The sequence below is a fragment of the Pseudorasbora parva genome, chromosome 10 (assembly GCF_024679245.1).
Source record: "Pseudorasbora parva isolate DD20220531a chromosome 10, ASM2467924v1, whole genome shotgun sequence".
In the NCBI taxonomy this organism is placed as follows: domain Eukaryota; kingdom Metazoa; phylum Chordata; class Actinopteri; order Cypriniformes; family Gobionidae; genus Pseudorasbora; species Pseudorasbora parva.
Genome location: NC_090181.1, coordinates 46,751,312 through 46,770,394, shown reverse-complemented (window position 1 = coordinate 46,770,394; position 19,083 = coordinate 46,751,312).

Below are 19,083 nucleotides of genomic sequence, written 5' to 3'. Positions count from 1 at the left end.
TATGTGGTTTATAGGATAATGTGTTCTGGGTGGTTGCTAAGGCATTTTAAGCCGTTACTAGAGCATTATGAGTGGTTGTTAAGTGTTTGCATTGTAGTTCTGGGTGGTTGTCAGGATGCAAAATCGCATTTTCTGAACGTGGCGACTGTTGCGTTAACTTTTACGACCAAAACATGATGCACAAGTCAACTAATATTTCAATCACATTGCAAAATTAAGGCTCCTGCATTTGGACCTGATCGACAAAACATATAATACATTACAAGAACGTTTTACTTTACATTTTCCTGTAAAGTTATGAAAACGTTATTTCTGAATGGACCCCGAACGTCCAGTTTAAAAAAAAAAAAATTCTAGGTTGTAAAAATGTTACAGGAACATTCCATTTTAGCATTTTTCAAACATAGAAACGTTACTTTAGAATGTTCTCTGAACCATAGATATGTATACGTAGATACCTCATTCGAACGCTCCAGGCACGTTGACGAGCAGCCATTTTAGAGCGGTCAACACTTCAGATGCTGTCAATCATCACTCGGAAAAAAGAACACTGCGCCTGCGCAGCCGCTGTGAAACTGTAAAGCCCGGCGCGATTTAACTTCCCGAAGAAACCTTTCTCAGGTGAGACGTTTGCGTTAGTTTAGCAATTATAATGTTTGGATCTACACAAAAACACGTAACATTTGTTAGTAACAGGCTTCATGGTTCGAATTTCAACAGTATTCAAGAACTGGAAAATGTATGGAAACAAACATTGACCCTTGTAAAGCGTTTAAATCAAACTAAATGTAAGAGTATTTAAAGAAGAGAAACCGACATATTTCTGCTGTTCTACAAGCCCTTCTGTCAGCGAGTCTGGTGTCTATTTTTGCCGATCCTCGCGCTGCATTAAAGCCGCACTTGGCTACTTTTGCTCTCGGGGTCCCCCAACAGTTTGGAATAAATAATGTCCTCAACTACTGTCGTAAGATCTGTCATCCTACAACAGGGGATGCCATCGCGCGTGCATTTGTTGACATGACAGCCCTGATAGCCCTGAACTAGTGATGCGTGGCTTGTCTCATAACCCGCGGACTGTATGTCTATTTAATGGTCGCGGGTGCGCGGCGGGTTGTAAATATATATACAGTGGTGCGGTGCGGGCCAAATAACTTCATAAAAGCGTCCCGCGGGTCGGTGTAGCACTAACAGTTCCCCTGAACACTGCAGGAGGAGTTCAGAGTTCTTCTGGCGGCGCGTGTGAAATGTCTTCATCCCAGGTAACGTTACAGTCAGTGGCATGTTTCAGCATGTCATATGAATATAATTTCATGGGTTTTATTTTTTTCAAACACCAAATAATCACGATGCTCACGTTTACAAGCCAGCGTCATTATAGTAGTCTATTGGTTAGCGTTTTCCAGAATCTATATGATACTTCAGTTCAATGTTTGAGTGGTCGGTAATCACCGTAACAAGCATGACAGCATCTGTCGGGCACGCCTCCTTCAGCTCACGCCGACGAGCAAACGCTGGTCACATGTTGATCCTCGTCCGGCCTTTAATCCCATCACTCTCTCGTTTCCTCTTATTGCTTTCCTCCAACAAAACCTTTTCTTTCTTATTTGTCTCTGCTGCTTCGAACATGACTATATTATCCGATGAACAAAGTTGGGCTCGCACGTCCGAATGTAAGGAAGTGTGTGTGTTGGTGGAAGTGACATATATGCCGTAAAGCAGTCGAATTTTGTAGTTCTTTTTGTTCTCGGGTTACTACCCGAAACCCGAAGTTTAAAAGTACGATTAAAAACGACACAGACCCCATCAGGCTATGGCAGACGTGTCATTCAACCTATTGTAAGTCGATTTATCATCACAAGAGTCTTAAAAAATATATTATGAAGGTTGAAAAGTTACCTAGTGCTGCTTTAAAGCCACGGTGCAAACATGAAAGATAACCGATTTCACCATAAAATCATGTAGTGCAGTGTTCCGTGTGTTTCACAATCACCACATAACATCCAGCGCTGTGGAATAAATAATAAAATACACGTAAACACATCACTTCCAGAAGATTTTGCCCAAACTTCCAAGACCTGTTTCAATGATTAAACTAAGCGTATCTTAACTTTCTTACATTTTTATCAAGTGAACAACTTATACAGCATATTATATGCATGTGTGTTTGGGAATGGGGCATTTGCAGCAGATATATGCTGCCCGTCATAAATCAAAGCACATCTCGGAGGAGAACACCAGCAAATGTGACAGAATGAATGATATTATAGTCTGTATTTGTAGTACACGTTTCAGGTGCGAGTGATCAGCGAGGCAAGCGCTGCCAGAATGCACAACGGACGAGCGTTGGACGCGCGCCGCTCCCGCTCTCCATATGCACTGCTTCTGCCCTGTCAACCATAGCTTGCGCGTGGAGTGTGACATTTGAATGGTCACAATGCGCGTTTGCGACCGGCTTTGACCGTTCTAAAATGGCGGACGGCTAACGTATAGCGGCCATAGACAGTAAAAGAAATGGACAGAGCGTTCCCATTGACTTCAACGGCGGAAAAATGAGGCCAATCAGTGGCACTCACTTCCTGATGGCTGAGCGAAACAATGGACAAATGGAGTCTTTAAACGCCTCAGATGTAAAGTTATTCACTGTCAAAGTGACTCAAAAATGAATGGGAGTCAATGGGATGCTAACAGCAGGTGATGGCTTGGTTAGCAATGGCCGCCCCTATGGGTGGAACGCTTTCCGAGCGCTAGATTACCCCCTTGCCCATAAAAACAGTCGCTAATGAGGTATCTACGTATACATATCTGTGCTCTAAACTCTCTGAAACATTTAAAAAACGTCCAACTGAAACGTTCAAAATGTTTATTTTAAGGTTCAGTTATTAGCTATTAACTAGTTGCTTATGATCATGCATATTCCTATGATATTGTCTGTTTATTAGCACTTATAAAGCTCATATTAATGCCTTATTCTGCATGAGCTTATTCTACATCCCTTAATCCGACCCAATACCTAAACTTAAACGCTACAAAAACTACCTTACTAACTATTAATAAGCAGTAAATTAGGAGTTTATTGAGGCAGAAGTCGGAGTTAATAGTGAATATGTGTTCCCCATACTAAAGTGGTACCAGAACGTTTGTTCAGTGCCATTGTAGAAAATGTTACAGGAACATTCCATTTTAGAATTTTTCAAACATTATGGAAACGTTACTTTAGAATGTTCTCTGGACGCTCTGAAATATTTAAAAATCGTCCAACTGAAACGTTTCAGAAAAAACACATTTGTTCTGATGTTTTGAGAGCGCTATTAAAGAGTAGTTGAACAAACGTTCGATTAAAACGTTGGTTTGTTCAGTGCGATTGTGGCGTCTGTCGGTTTAGGAGCTGGACAGTTGAGGTCACAGGCTGTATGAAAAAGAGCTGCGTGAAGATCCTATTGAAGCGTTTACCGAGCGTCCGTGTTTTGGCACAATGGCAGGCCTCCTTTACCCTTTCAAAGCTCGTGACGGCTGCTCCTGTTCTGCTAACTGGACACTCGTGCTCACAGCTCCATTGAAAACATCTTTGCCCAATTCCAGGCCACTAAGGTGAAACTAATCCACGTAATAAAGGCTGCGCTGGAAAGCATGCTGCTCATTGTTTCCTGTGGCCAATTCAAGGTACATTTCTAAGGCCGCGTTCATTGTGAGAGACACGCGAGCTCTCGCAACGGCCGTGTCTTAAAAACAACAACAATGCATTCTCTCCTCATGAGTAATGTGCAAAATGAGCTCATAGCGGAGATGTGCCAGCGCTGCAGATTCCAGCCGCCGCTGCTTCTCCTCCAAGCACTCGCGCAGTCCACTCATCCCTCTATCGGCAGCCCTTTCACCGGCTAAGCCCTGTTCGGACGGGATTAGTTTGGGGAAGTGGGGGTAAAGTAATTATTACCAGAGGTTTGTGGTAGGGTTGGGTACCGAAACACGGTGCCACTATAGCATCGGCACCTTTATAACCGGTGTGTGTACCGGACCGAATCAGAACGCAGATTTCGGTTCCTCATTTCAGTGCCATAAAACGTGCGTTCACGCCAGACAGACACACACACACACACACACACACACACACACACACACACACATTTGTTTTTGTGACATATGGGGACATAGGCGTAATGGTTTTTATACTGTACAAACCGTATTTTCTATCCCCTTACACTGCCCCTAAATCTACCCATCACTCTCACACACACACACACACACACACACACACACACACACACACACACACACACACACACACACACACACACACACACACACACACACACACACACACACATAAATTGTAAATGTATAATCTACCAGAGTAACAAATAAAACAAAATGATGTCTTATTAGAGATGTCTTCGCTCGACCAGACATTAAATTGTTCAGGTGACAGTATAGACATTTATAATGTTGCAAAAGCTTTATATTTCATATAAATGCTGTTCTTTTGAACTTTCTATTCATTAAATAATCATAAATGTTTGTTGATCACCAGATCCTCATATGAGAATGATTTCTGGAGGATTGTGTGACTCTTGAGAATGGAGTAATGATGATAAATTCAGCTTTGATCACAGGAATAAAATATTTTTTTTTAAATGTATTCAAATAGAACAAAAATACATTGTAAAAATATTACTCAATAATACTGTTTTTGTTATACAGCTACTGATTGTTTCTGTCGCTCGTTTAACTTCTATCGTAACACAGCTGTTTAGTTTAGCTAACTTACACGTCTCATCTTGCACTTTGTGACTGTTAACTGAAGTGCTGCGCTGGAATTTGCGCTCAGCAGCTGCGAACATTTGGCCCGCGGAACGTTGTGTGTTTTTTGTTTAGATTATTTGACGTTAAATGCATCACATGAGTCACATTTACAAAAAACAAAATGACATTCTTTTTATTTTCAGTGGTGAAAAATGTCATCTATTGAATAGACTATCGCCGTAGCTTCGGTTTTGATGAACGGACTTATAGTTGGTTGTCGAGCGAAGACATCTCTAATTTGACAGTTTAGCATCTGATCTCACTCAGTGATTGGCTACGCAGATCAGGACAGAACCATGCAGTAAATGGGGGGATTTTTTTTTGCCAGAAATGCAGAAATAAGACATCATTTTGTTTTATTTGTTACTCTGGTAGATTATACATTTACAATTTATAATAATTACTACTAGTACTGTTACTACTAATACAACTGTACTCTGGGGGCCCCAAAAGTTCATGGGCCCTTAGAATCGTCCTAACTTTTCCCCCCTTAGGTACGCCCCTGCTAATGACAGCTCTGATCTCTGTGAATCAGAGACAATAGCCCCGTTTCCACCAAAATTACCCGGAACATTTTGTACCAGGAACTTTTTTACAGGAACTTTTCTCCGCCCCAGACCTGCAGCTGTCTGCGTTTCCACCGCGATCTAAAGTACCGTGAAGATTAGGCAGATTAGTCCGGTGATGTAGGACTGCGCTCGACTGCTCCTCCAAGTCACTGACGAACAGTAATCATTTTAGTAATCATTGAAAGATTTAGTGGACTGTCTACATGAGACGTTATCTAAACCGATCTGGTGTTTACATGTGATGACTTTCAATCGCAATCATTTTGTCACATGGAGTGTCTAAAAAATATCAACGCTGTTTTCTCCAGCAGCTGGAGTGTGTTTACTGTAGCCATAGCAACTCTTAACGGCCACCAGGACTAATACAGTAGTAACGTTATATAATAAGCTATTTATTTTTTTCTTTCTAAAGTGTAATAATCATCTCAGAAAAAAAAAAAATAATTCTGTCAGGCGCAGTTAAAGTAAAAACTGCCTGGGGCAATATACGCAGTGTCATTACTCCAACATTATCTTCATAACTTACGAAATAAAAAGTTTACCCCTCAGAAAAATGAACTTTCCTCTCTTGTCAACATGAGCGCGGCGCGCTGTCATGTCATGTAAGGACACACACGTATAGTAATCGGTCAGGTCGTTTACATGGTGAAAAATAATGAACAACGAGTATGGAAGAGATTCAAGCTGTGCTGCTTTTGCTGGTTATGTATAGGTTTACTAAAGAGGAAATTAACAACGACAGAAAAGAGCACTAATATGCAGATTCAGCAGCATATTCAGAAAGCTTGTAAAGCTAGATTTAAAATGACAATGTATATTATTATCAGCTATTACGGACATTGCACGTAAGATGGCTGAGACGAACGCGCGCCATCAGACAGAGAGCAAGACTGATATTTACTGAACGCAGACCGAACCTCGCAAAAGACTTTTAAAATGCCGGTTGAAATAAAATGCTGCGTGAGCTCAACCAATCAGCATGTTCAGCGCCCAAGTCCCGCCCTCAAAAGTTCATGAACTTTGAAAAAGTACTACCTCGCGAGCAGGGCCGTTTGGAGGGGCAAATATTTACCCGGAACTTCATTTAGACCCTGGTTCCTGCGGTCTAAACACACCGAGTACCACCCAAAGTTCCTGGTTCCTGGGTAAAGTTCTTGTGGTGGAAACGGGGCTAATGGTAACGTAAGCCACTGTGAAGCGTCCTAACCAGCACAGTCACAAAATATAACGTGCGTTACTTACATGTTCTGGAAATTGTTAAACATTTAGTATTTATCCAGTCTCAGCCTCGAACCGCTGGCTCACCTTTGGATGCATACGGATACGGCACACTTATCTGGAAACACTTCAGGAGTTTTGAAGTCGTCATCTGATTAGTTGAATTTTACAGCATGTTCACCAATGCAACGATAGCTCTCGAGCTGTGCAGCAGATTTTCTCGTTTGCATGACATGTGGACTTAAAGGGTTACTTCAGCGATTAGCATATGGCCTTGTATCAGTAGAAACCCTGGAGTATATTCAAATGATTGTGCTTTCCCCCCTCATATCCCGCTGAGAAGAGAGATTTATGTATTTTATCTCTGGAAAAATTCCTCCTATGATGCAAATTGACGATATTATCATCATCATCGGAGGAATGTTTGGCCAAAGGCTAAAGAACTACAGCCAGCAGAGGGAGCCATTTCCACATGTTTTACACCCGCTTATGAGGGATGGAGATCACACTCACAGCTCAGCTCAGCTACAGGCACTCATTTAAACGGAGCTATGGTGAGCAATGGAAGTCTTTTAACTTCTCAAATTAATTTCTATGAAAGTTAAGCTTGCAAAGGCATGAACTGAAACGCGCCAGACTGAACTGGCGTTGTGAATGTATGCCGCGAGTGTAGTCGCGATTACCTCAGCTCTCATCACGAGAGCTCATCAGCTCATTTATCTCACTCCTGCAGTTAGTGCTCAGTGCTGTGACACTCACGCGGCGACTCACTCATTATAATGAACACACACGTTCAGTTTTTAATTGTAGTGTCTTCTCCAACGTAAGCTGTGTCTCATTTCGTTAAATGTCGAAGGTTGCGTCCTCCAGAGGACACGTCCTGTGTAGGATGCAGTATACGGAGTGTCCTCAATCAGAATTAAACGAGACGTCCTTCGTAGGACACAGACAGGAAGTATCACGTTGCTATGCCAACACGTTCAGCCTCGTTGCGCTCTCATGCCAGTTTATATGAATGAAAATTATTTATAACTAGAAAATTACAAATGAAATGTTTCTTGTCTTGACAGCTAGCAATGTAGTGATCTAAACTTTTAAAAAGCACTAAAGCATTGTAATCCTGTTAACCACAACTAGACCTGCATTATGTTTGGCACAGACAAGAACGGTTTGACCTAAAATGATCAAAATTGAAACTACTGGGGAAACAAATACTCCTACATCTCAGATGCCCATGAGGTAAGATAAAACATATCAAAGTTTAATTTCAAAGTGAACTATCCCTTTAACCATGATGTCAATGAAGGTTGTGTCTTTTGTGGGTTAAGAGAAACCATTTATCATTGTTTTTTGGAAAGTATCAGGCTTAAACCAATGTTTGTATTATTAGGGAATTTGTTTGTGGGTTTTAAGGAAAGTTTTACATCTTTGGCTTTCATTTTTTGAGCAGGATATAACCGTAATCAAAGATTCAAATCTCTCTCTCTCTCTCTCTCTCTCTCTCTCTCTCTCTGTCTCTGTCTCTCTCTCTCTCTCTCTCTCTCTCTCTCTCTCTCTCTCTCTCTCTCTCTCTCTCTCTCTCTCTCTCTCTCTCTCTCTCTCTCTCTCTCTCTCTCTCTCTAAGTATGGGGACTTTTCAATGTGTGCAGGATGGAGGATACCAAATCTTTGTACTGGCTGTTACAGGAACCTCTTATTAAAGGAGCTCGTATGGACATTTCGGGTGGGAATGTCCCAGGACTTGTGCAGAGACTGTGTGCTACCAAAGCGGTGACGTTTAAGCACATAATTGATGTGGCTGGACCCGAACTGAATGATATAAATGCGGTGGCCAGTTTGTTGGGTCAGAAATCAATTCGCTACACGTCAAAAAAACAAGGTTAACAAACGAGGAATTGTCTTTGATTAAGGATTTTAAAAATGGAAGAGCAACATTTGATGTAAGAGACCCTTTTCCAAAGCTTGGGATGACACCAGACCTTAAAGAATTATCTGGTCCTTTGTTGGACCTTAATGGACTACAAGATCTGGTACTGAAGGAAGTAGGAGGGAAAGTGATGTATAAATGCTTTGTTAAGGTTTTAAATAAAGCAACATTAAATGGGAGGAATGATACAGTTTGGAGAGAGAAACTTGGGTTGAAAAAAGAAATTTGTCCAGTGTGGAGGGTGCTGTACAAACCACCATTGACAAAACGATCTGGTGATTTACAATGGAGGATTTTACATGGGGCTATAGCGGTTAACGCTTTTATATCAGTCATTAATCCCGATGTTGATGATAAATGTGTATTTTGTGGATTGAGGGAAACCATTTTTCATTGTTTCTTATAGTGTAAAAGGCTCTGTGCACTTTTTGACTTGTTGAAGTTATTGTGTGGTAAATGGGGGCAACATTTTACTTCAGAGGTTTTCATTTTTGGGGCTGGGTATAATCAGAAACAAAAGATAAAATGCCAATCGATTAATTTTCTCTTTGGACAGGCAAAGATGGCAATTTACAAAACAAGGAAGAACAGAATTGAAAATAGGTGTGGTCAAGAGATTACATCTTTATTTAAGGCTTATGTCAAGTCAAGAATTGTTGTAGAGTTTAAGTATTATAAAGCAATGAATGATACAGAATCTTTTAAATTACAGTGGTGTTACCATTCGATTTTTTGCACAGTATTGGAGGAAGAATTAATTTTTGATCTGGTTTGGATTTGATGTGTTTAATATTTATGCTGTGATGATTGAATAAAGTTTGTTATTAAAAAATCTCTCTCTCTCTCTCTCTCTCTCTCTCTCTCTCTCTCTCTCTCTCTCTCTCTCTCTCTCTCTCTCTCTCTCTCTCAATAAACAAGTAGTCTGTATTTGATCTCCATTTGAGATGTTCTGCTTAAAGTGTCCTTCAGTCGGTCTGTGTTCTGTCAGGACTCACGAGCCGCTTCGCTGAACAACTGAAATGAGCCAATCAGAGCAGAGCTCAACATTAATATTCATGACTCTTCCAAATAAGGCAAAAACAGAGCATTACATCCTAGAGACAATTTATAGGGTTGTAAATGGACCTGTAAAACTGTATCTGGACAATTTTTGCCCTTGAATAAGCCACATACCCTCTGTAGATATCAGAGAACAATTTAACATATTGTTTCAAATCACCTTTAAGATTTATTCACATGGATCTGAAGGGAGGTCAGACATTCGTATATAAGTATATACTTGATGATTTCAGCGTTTAAGAGGTTAAAATGACACCAAAATTGTGTATTAAGACCACTGGGTATAGGAAGCTTTTAAATTTGGGAAGGCCAAATCCAGTCAGAAATACCAAAAACGGCCCCAGGGTTTAAGTGGCTCATAAACAGACATTATTAGGGGTCATGCACAATATCGTGTGACAATAATCTCTTTTTTCTGATTTGGTTCGTGTTTTTGAGGCGAAGACTCTAAAGTGTGTGTCGAATGAGTGTGACAACTAGCCTTGGTCTATATGAACTGAATGTGCCCGTCCAGAAGGGCCCTGTTTATTTCTGCGTGTGTGTTTTGCATTGATGTTTTGTTCATATTGGCAGTGGAACACATTAAACTGAAGGCCCTGCGAGGCACTCAAGCAGCAATTACTTCTGAAATGATAAAATTAAAGAAATTAAAACATTAGTTTAATTGGTTTGCGAGGAAGAGTACACAATACAACCGGTGGTAATTATATAAGCAGCGTTCTCTTCCAATTAGATCAATCTCCTACACATTAATTGATTTGTGTTTCCAATTAAAATGTACACAGTTGTGTGTCAAGGTGTGTCTCTCAGATTAATTCATGAACTGCAAGACGACTGCGACGACGAGTTCATATTCCCAACTTTCACAGACACAAAAGCAGAGCTGCCCGTCGACAGATTAAAGCTGAAAACTCTTCTCCAGAAATATGGACATGACTCATTTCACACTCTCTCTCTCTCTCTCTCTCTCTCTCTCTCTCTCTCTCTCTCTCTCTCTCTCTCTCTGAGGATTGTGGGTAGCGGCGAGAGTGTTTGGACTAGAGCACGTTATTTTTTTGGCGTATTTTTTCTTTTTCTTAACATTATAATTTGTATCTAAAGTAAAGTAAAATTGTTAGATTTATTTTGGAGCGCTGACTTCGGTCAGCGCAAACGTTGTGCGCAGGCATGGAGTTAGGCGGTGATTTTTCACGTTTGACTCTCGAACACGGTTGCAAGTGCACGCCGGATGACTCCATTTCAATTGAGGACGTTTTGATCGCGATCAGCAAACAGGTCGGTGGTTTAAACATTAAATCTGCCTCGAGAATGAACAGAGCGCTGGTTATATTTCTCAAAGAAGTTTCAATGGTCGATGAACTGTTAGAGAAAGGCCTTGTTGTGAATGACAACTTTTTGCCGGTTTTGCCTTTGTCAAATCCTTCTAAGAAAGTTGTACTTTCAAATGTACCTCCATTCATAAAGGAACAAACTCTGAAAGAAATTCTCGAACGGTATGGAAAATTAACCGCTCCAATTAAGATGATTCCTTTGGGTCTCAAAAATCCAAATATTAAACATGTCATGTCTTTCCGACGTTTCACGTATATGATACCAAACGCGCAAAATGAACCGTTGAATCTGGTACTAAAAATAGCGGTAGAGGGTAAAGATAATACAATCTTTATCAGCTCAGATCATATGCGGTGCTTTTTGTGTGGCGAACATGGACATCTCAGACAGACATGTCCTAAACAAGATCGTGAAATCGTTGTGGCAGATAAACAAACAATCCCCCCAAATAGTGTACAAGATACAGCCGCTGACGAAGTGACTAATAAAGAGGCTGAGACTAACGTAGGGCAAAATGACAGTAGTAATGAGACAAATAATGTAAACATTGGAGTTGAGCAGCCTGTAGATGGCGCTGTATGTGATAATTCTGTAGCAGAGGAGATAGAAGCGCAGGAAGTGCCTTCTACATCTAAACATAGAGAAGATGAAGATCTAGCGATGGAGTATGTTGAAGCAAATGACAAAATTGACAATATATCAGATGAAGTAAATGAAAATTGTAGTCAGTCATTCACAGCTGGCTCTGGTGTTAATAGGTCTGATAGTGATTCTGATGAATGTGAGAGTGTAGGGAGTGTTTTTGAATTTGGAGACAATGATTCTCAAACAGGTACTTCAGAATTGAGTAGCTGTGAAGGAAAACTCTATTCTGCAAGAGAGATTAGTGTCTTTCTTGATGAAACTAAAGGTGCACGAAATCCACAAATTGAATTGTTTTTTCCAGATTTGAAAAGATTTTTAGTGTCTTGCAGAGATGTAATGATAAATGCAACAGTTGAGGAGTTTAGTAGACAAAAACGGTATCGTCTCAAAAAAATAATCACTAAAGTAAAGAAGATGATTCATCAGGATATGAAAAAAAGTAGTTATTAGTTTTTTGTAAAGGACAGGTTTGTGCAGAGGTCACTCGCTGCATTAAGAAATTATGACATCCATAAATATTGGATCCTTAAATGTAAATGGATGTCGTAATAAAGAAAAGAGAACTGCTCTCTTTAAATTTTTGGCTTTTAAAAAGTCAAGTGTGACTTTTTTACAAGAAACACACACAGATGTTTTTAACCAGGCAGAATGGCTAGGTGAATGGAAAGGACAGAGTTTCCTTAGCCATGGCTCCAGTGCGAGTGCTGGGGTAGCTGTGCTCATATCGGAAAGTGTCCAGGGAAACGCTTCCAATATGATAGAGATTATTCCTGGAAGAATGCAGCGGGTGGATATTATTCTGCAAAATCTGTCTTTTTCCTTTATTAATGTATATGCTCCCAATGTTGGGTATGAACGAGTTTTATTCTTTAAAAAATTACATGATGCTATAATTAATATTCCTCGAGATAACCAAATTATTGTGGCTGGAGATTTTAATTGTACCCTTGATCATACAGTTGATAGGAATCATGATGAACCACATCCTAATTCAGCAGGAGCTCTTAAGAAAGTTATAATGTTTCATTCGCTTGTAGATGTGTGGCGTGAATCTTTTCCTAAATCTAGGCAGTACACATGGCTGAAAATGAATTCCAATATAATATCAGGGGCTAGATTAGATAGGATATATGTTCAGAAATGTCAAAGGGGATCGTTTTTTAATAGTAAAATTAGTCCTACACCAATTTCCGATCATTTTTATGTTTCAGTTATAGTGACAGTATCGAGTACTTTTTTAAAATCTTATTGGTATTTTAATAATGGTTTGTTACAAGACCGTACGTTTATGCATTTATTCACTTTCTTCTGGAGAGCATGGAGAGAGAGAAAGACAGAGTTTAAGTCCCTAAGTCAGTGGTGGGACATTGGCAAAATTCAAATTCAGTCTTTTTGTCATCAATATGCAAAAAACAACACAAAAGAAACTCAGAAGAAAATAGAACAGCTGGAGCAAGAAATTATGAGACTGAATAGTTCCATAAGCGAAAGAGGTGGAACGAGTGTGGATTTGCTTGCACAATATAATTTTCTCCTGAAAAACCTGCATGAAGAAAGAGATCAAGGGAGAATAGTACAAAAAAGATTCACTCAGCTTAATAGCATGGACTCTTCAACATCATTCTTTTTTTCTTTGGAGAAAAAGGTTCGAGAAAAGAAGTTAATCAGCCATCTTAAATTACCTGATGGAAGAGAGACAACAGAAAAAAGAGAAATCATTTCACAAGTCTTGTCTTTTTATGAGGAACTTTATAGTGCTCAACCTTGTGATTCTGAAGCAACAGAATTTTTTCTCACTGGAATTCCAAAATTGAGTGAAGATGAGAAGATACAATTAGAAAAGCCACTTTCACTTGAAGAGTTGAGCGAGGCTGTTAAACAACAGTCTGCTGGACGATCTCCAGGTCTGGATGGTCTGACCTCTGAATTTTATAAAGCTTTATGGTCATTGATTGGATCAGATCTACATGCCGTGTTTCTCGAATGTGAAAAGTCAAGAATTCTTCCTCTCAGTTGTAGAAGAGCGGTAATAACGTTATTGCCAAAGAAAGGAGATTTGGGACTCTTGAAGAACTGGCGACCTATCTCTCTTTTGGGGATAGATTATAAAATACTTTCAAAAGCTTTGACAAATCGCTTGAAGAAGGTCATGGCTTTAATAATCCACGAAGACCAGTCTTACTGCATTCCAAGACGTTCCATTTTTGATAACCTTTTTCTTGTGCGTGATTTATTACATCTTACTGAGATATATGGACTTGATGTGGGCTTCTTGTCGCTTGACCAGGAAAAGGCATTCGACAGAGTCGATCATGGATATCTTTTTAGTGCCTTGTCAGCCTTTGGATTTGGAGAACGTTTCACCTCATGGATCCAGATACTTTATACAGATGTTTATAGTATGCTGAAGATAAATGGAACTTTAACAAGAACCTTTTCTGTGCATAGAGGTGTAAGACAAGGATGTAGCCTCTCAGGACTTTTATATGTAATATCCATAGAACCGTTATTAAGAGTTCTAAGAGATAGGTTGCAAGGTATTCCAGTCCTAAATCCCAATATATCAGATGTTACTACAGTCAAGCTTCTTGCCTACGCTGATGATGTCACGGTTTTAATAAGATCTCAAGAAGATGTCCTACAACTGAGCAGGTGCTTGGACTATTTTCAAAGAGCATCTTCAGCAAGGGTAAATTGGAGCAAAACAGAAGCATTACTTTGTGGTCAGTGGAAAGAAGAAGAAGTTCCACCTCATCTCCCACAGCAGTGCCACTGGAATATAGAGGGATTGAAAATCCTTGGAATTTATTTTGGAAACCAACAATATATGACAAAGAACTGGGATGGAGTAGTTGAGAAGGTACTGGGAAGATTGAAGAGATGGAGCTGGATTCAACCACAATTATCTTACAGAGGCAGAGTTTTAGTGATAAACAATTTAGCTGCATCATTGTTGTGGCATCGACTGACTGTTTTAGACCCTCCAGCGGGACTTTTACAGCTTCTCCAGAAACATTTTGTGAACTTTTTCTGGGGAGGACATCATTGGCTTCATCCAGGCATACTGCATTTACCTGTGTTTGAGGGTGGTCAAAGTCTCATTGATTTAACCTCCAAATGGAAAGCTATGAGATTACAATCGGCTCAAAAATTGCTATATAATACCGATCCGCAGCCATGGATTATATATGGTCTGGCAATATTACGAGCTATTAGTAAAATAGGACTTGACAAACAATTATTTTTAATGTCTAATAATGTAATCGAAGGTTCAGGCATGAATGGGTTCTATCGGTCTGTATTGAGAGTATGGGATACATTTAAAGTGGAAAGAGAGAGTCATTTTGGTCTTGAAGAACCACTTTTTTATAATTCATGGATATGTGATCAGTCTAAATTGCCAAATATTGAAATCAACACTTTCATTTCATCTGGTGTCTTAAAGTTGGGAGATTTGATTGACACAGAACAAAATAAGTGGTTTTCTGCACATGAAATAACTAAACAAATGGGAAGAAGATCAGAAAGGATAGTGAAGAATGTTTTAAGTAAGCTGAAATCATCTTTTCCTACTTCACTAAATACGTTTCTTGAAGAGTTTCTTATAAGTGGTTTAAATCAATGTCCTTTTCCTGAATTATTTATTACGCCTCACAATTGGCAGGATAATGGGGATATAAGACAACTCTTTTCTTTACGAGAACTTCAACATGTGTCCTTTTTAGAAAGTACTAAGCGACTTTTGTACATAGCATGTGTAAAGTCAAGATTTTGTGAGCATTTTAAAAATAAGACTGATACGAAATGGAGGAGTTATCTGTCTGTCCCTGAGGTACAATCACCTTCATGGCATTTGTTTTATAAAAGTCCATTGCCAAAACGATCAGGGGATTTACAGTGGCGTACACTGCATTGCGTATTAGCAACAAAAACTTTTTTGTTTAAGTGTAATTTTAGTACATCTTCAGTTTGCAAACTTTGTAATGTGCCAGATACTGTTTTTCACATTTTTTCTGATTGTTGCAGAATTACACCTCTTTTGGATCTCTTAGAGAATATTTTTAAAGGCTTTGGTTGGAAATTTTCAAAAACAGCCTTCATTTTCGGGTTTAAATATGTTAAGTCTCAAAGTGAGCGTTGTACTTTCTCCAATTTTTTAATTGGTCAAGCAAAGTTAACAATTTGGAAAGCATATAAAATGGAAAATGAAGATAAAAGAATTAATGTAGTAAAACTGTTTAAAGCCTTGGTGGAATCTAGAGTAAAAATAGAGTATGAGTTTTATAAAATGAATAATGATATGTTCAATTTTAAAAGGAAATGGTGTATAGATGAAAATTTTATTTCTGTGGATGATGATAAATTAATCTTATTGTGGTGTTGTTGAAATTCTGATGGATGAATATTGAACTAAAACTTGTATATTGGTTTTAAGAATTGGTATTATATGTAAAAATGTTTGTATAATATGATAGAAAATAAAAGGTGTTAGACGTCTCTCTCTCTCTCTCTCTCTCTCTCTCTCTCTCGCACACACACACACACACTCTCACACTCTCTCTCTCTCTCTCTCTCTCTCTCTCTCTCTCTCTCTCTCTCTCTCTCTCTCTCTCTCTCTCTCTCGCACACACACACACACTCTCACACTCTCTCTCTCTCTCTCTCTCTCTCTCTCTCTCTCTCTCTCTCTCTCTCTCTCGCACACACACACACACACACACACACACACACACACACACACACACACACACACACACACACACACACACACACACACACACACACACACACACACACACACACACACACACACACACACACACACACACACACACACACACAACGAGGTGTTTGGCCAATCAGCTCATGTAGTGTCCTTTTGAATGGCAGTGTTTTGAAATGGCTAACGTGACTTTCGGTCAGATTGGTGTGTCTTATGCAGAGAACCGTGTTCAGTGCATTTAAAAAGTGCCATTTTGAACTGCAAAATATGTGTAAAGCTAAAAATGTGTTTAGACTTTAGGAGACTTGAGTGAAGGTCTTGCTCTCGTGTGCCAGTTATAATAACCGTGCTGTGTACGTCACTTTAGTGTGTTAGCAACTGGAAAAAAACTGTGAGCCAGTGTTATCAAAGCTTAAAAACATTGTCAACTTTGCATTTTGTTTGCGATTCTGTAACACACTTATTGCGAAATAATAAACACGTTTTCTTACATTAGACACTTTGTTCAGGAACAACATCACCTGTTATCATTGGGAAACCACTGTTCAAAATGCAGAACTCATCTGGCGATTGTCGGCACATACACACCTGCGGAGAAAACAGAACACCAATCGGCCTGAGCTGAGCGCTACACGTAGGCCTCAGGTTAAACATTTGGAGAACATTGCAAGCGTGGAGGAGATGAGAGTCATTTTGACTGGAAATCAGGCATATCTTCAGTCTCGACCTACTGTATATGTGTCACATGATTCTGAATCATATTAACTGTACTACACACAAATGGGTATTGCTGTGGAGTTTAACCGCTTAAACTCCGGGGCCATTTTTGGGGATTTCCGCCTGGATTTGCCCTACCCAAATTGAAAAGCCTCCCATACACACATACAGTGGTCTCTAAGCTCAACATTTTGGTGTCATTTTACAGGAAACCCTTTAAAGTTACAGAAAACACTGCTAAAAGTTATAAACATGTAAGGATATGTTGTCGAAGCTGTAATAACCCTCCAATAAAGTAGGCGCTTTTTGATTTAAAAAAAAATATATAAATTCATTTGTGAAAGTGTGTAACTCAGGCCCTGTGTGCTCTAGGACCCTGCAGACAGTTTGGGCTGCTTCCACTTAGTGGAAAAAAGAAGTTTGTCTGTGTCATGTTGATGCTAGATTTATTCAAATGGGTCTGAAGGGATGACCCCCCCCCCACACACACACCATATACAGTGATATAAATGCAATATCCCAGTGTCAATAAATTAATTTAAAATGCTGGAAGCAGTCTGCAGGGTCCTAAAACACACAGGGCCTGAGTTACACACTTTCACAAATGAATTTATAACAAACAAAAAAAAATCAAAAAGCACCTTCTTTATCGGAGGGTTATAGCAGATTAGACAGCATATACTTACATGTTTATGACTCTTAGCAGTGTTTTCTGTAACTTTAAAGGGTTTCCTGTAAAATGACACCAACATTTTGAACCTAGACCACTGTATGTGTGTATGGGAGGCTTTTCAATTTGGGTCGGCCAAATCCAGGCGGAAATGACATCAGAGTAATTTACTGTAAATACATTACTTTGTCCAAAAGAAATGCCAACGTGATGCATATCTCCAGAAAGTAGAGCCACATATGAGCTCAGAGCTCCTCCACAGACGTTTAACATTGACAGTATATACATGACAATGTCATTCTGGAGTTTAAGTGGATAAAGGACTACCACTGGGATGTTACTGTGTACGGTTTGAAAAGTACAGTATGTGAAAAAGAGCCTAACCACACTGTCAAAAAACCTTAAAAAGTAAGTAACCTAGTTGCCTTTAAATTTGAGTTTATTGAACTTGAAAAATTAGTTGATACAATGAATGAAATTGGTTTAATAAATAGAAACTCAAAATATTATTGGATCTGAACCACATAAAAAATTTGACAAATCAGGAAAATAGCACAATTTGGCTGCGTCATCAGAAATAAAGCACACAATTACCCAATATGCTTACACAATCTTTTACAATCGCTATGACAAACACACTTTCTAAACTCTTAACGCAGTTAGCAAAACATCTGTATCAATTAACACATTTATTGTTGGTTTTACACATAATTAACACAAATTTAAAATGCTTGAACAACTTTTACACACAAGCTCAACCAAGACCAAAACAATGGATTTTTACTGCCAAATTTACCGGTGCTTTAACACTGTATGTCTGAACAGATAACACCATGTTCGAAACCTAACCATATAGACCAGGGGGTTTTCAAACCATTCCTGGAGCCTCCCCAGCACTGCACATTTTGGATGTCTCCCTTATTAGACACACCCAGCTCAGGTCATGTACTAAACTAATCAGCTGATGAGTTAATACAGCTGTGTTAAATAAGACACTAATAAGGGAGACATCCAAAATGTGCAGTGCTGGGGAGGCTCCAGGAATGATTTGAAAACCCCTGGTATAGACTAAAGTCAAAGTGAACAGCGGTTTATACTGTGAAACACAACTACTGTATATATCCCCTCTATTTTATTCCATTTGTACTGAGAAACAATGCATCAAAGTTATGCAAAAATATAAATCACAGCTGATTCCCGTCTACAAATAGTCCAGGTGTTGATGTTCTTTAAATCACATGACCAAATGGTATACAGTAAAAATCTTTGTGCCAATATTGTTTGAAAAAACAACAACAACAATAAAACAACACAAAAAAAAGTAAGAAAAATGGGTGCATTAACCCTTTAACCATCACCCCACTTTGTGAAAATAGACCTGAAAATGCACTATCCAAACTTAAATGGCTAATTCAAGATTGCATTG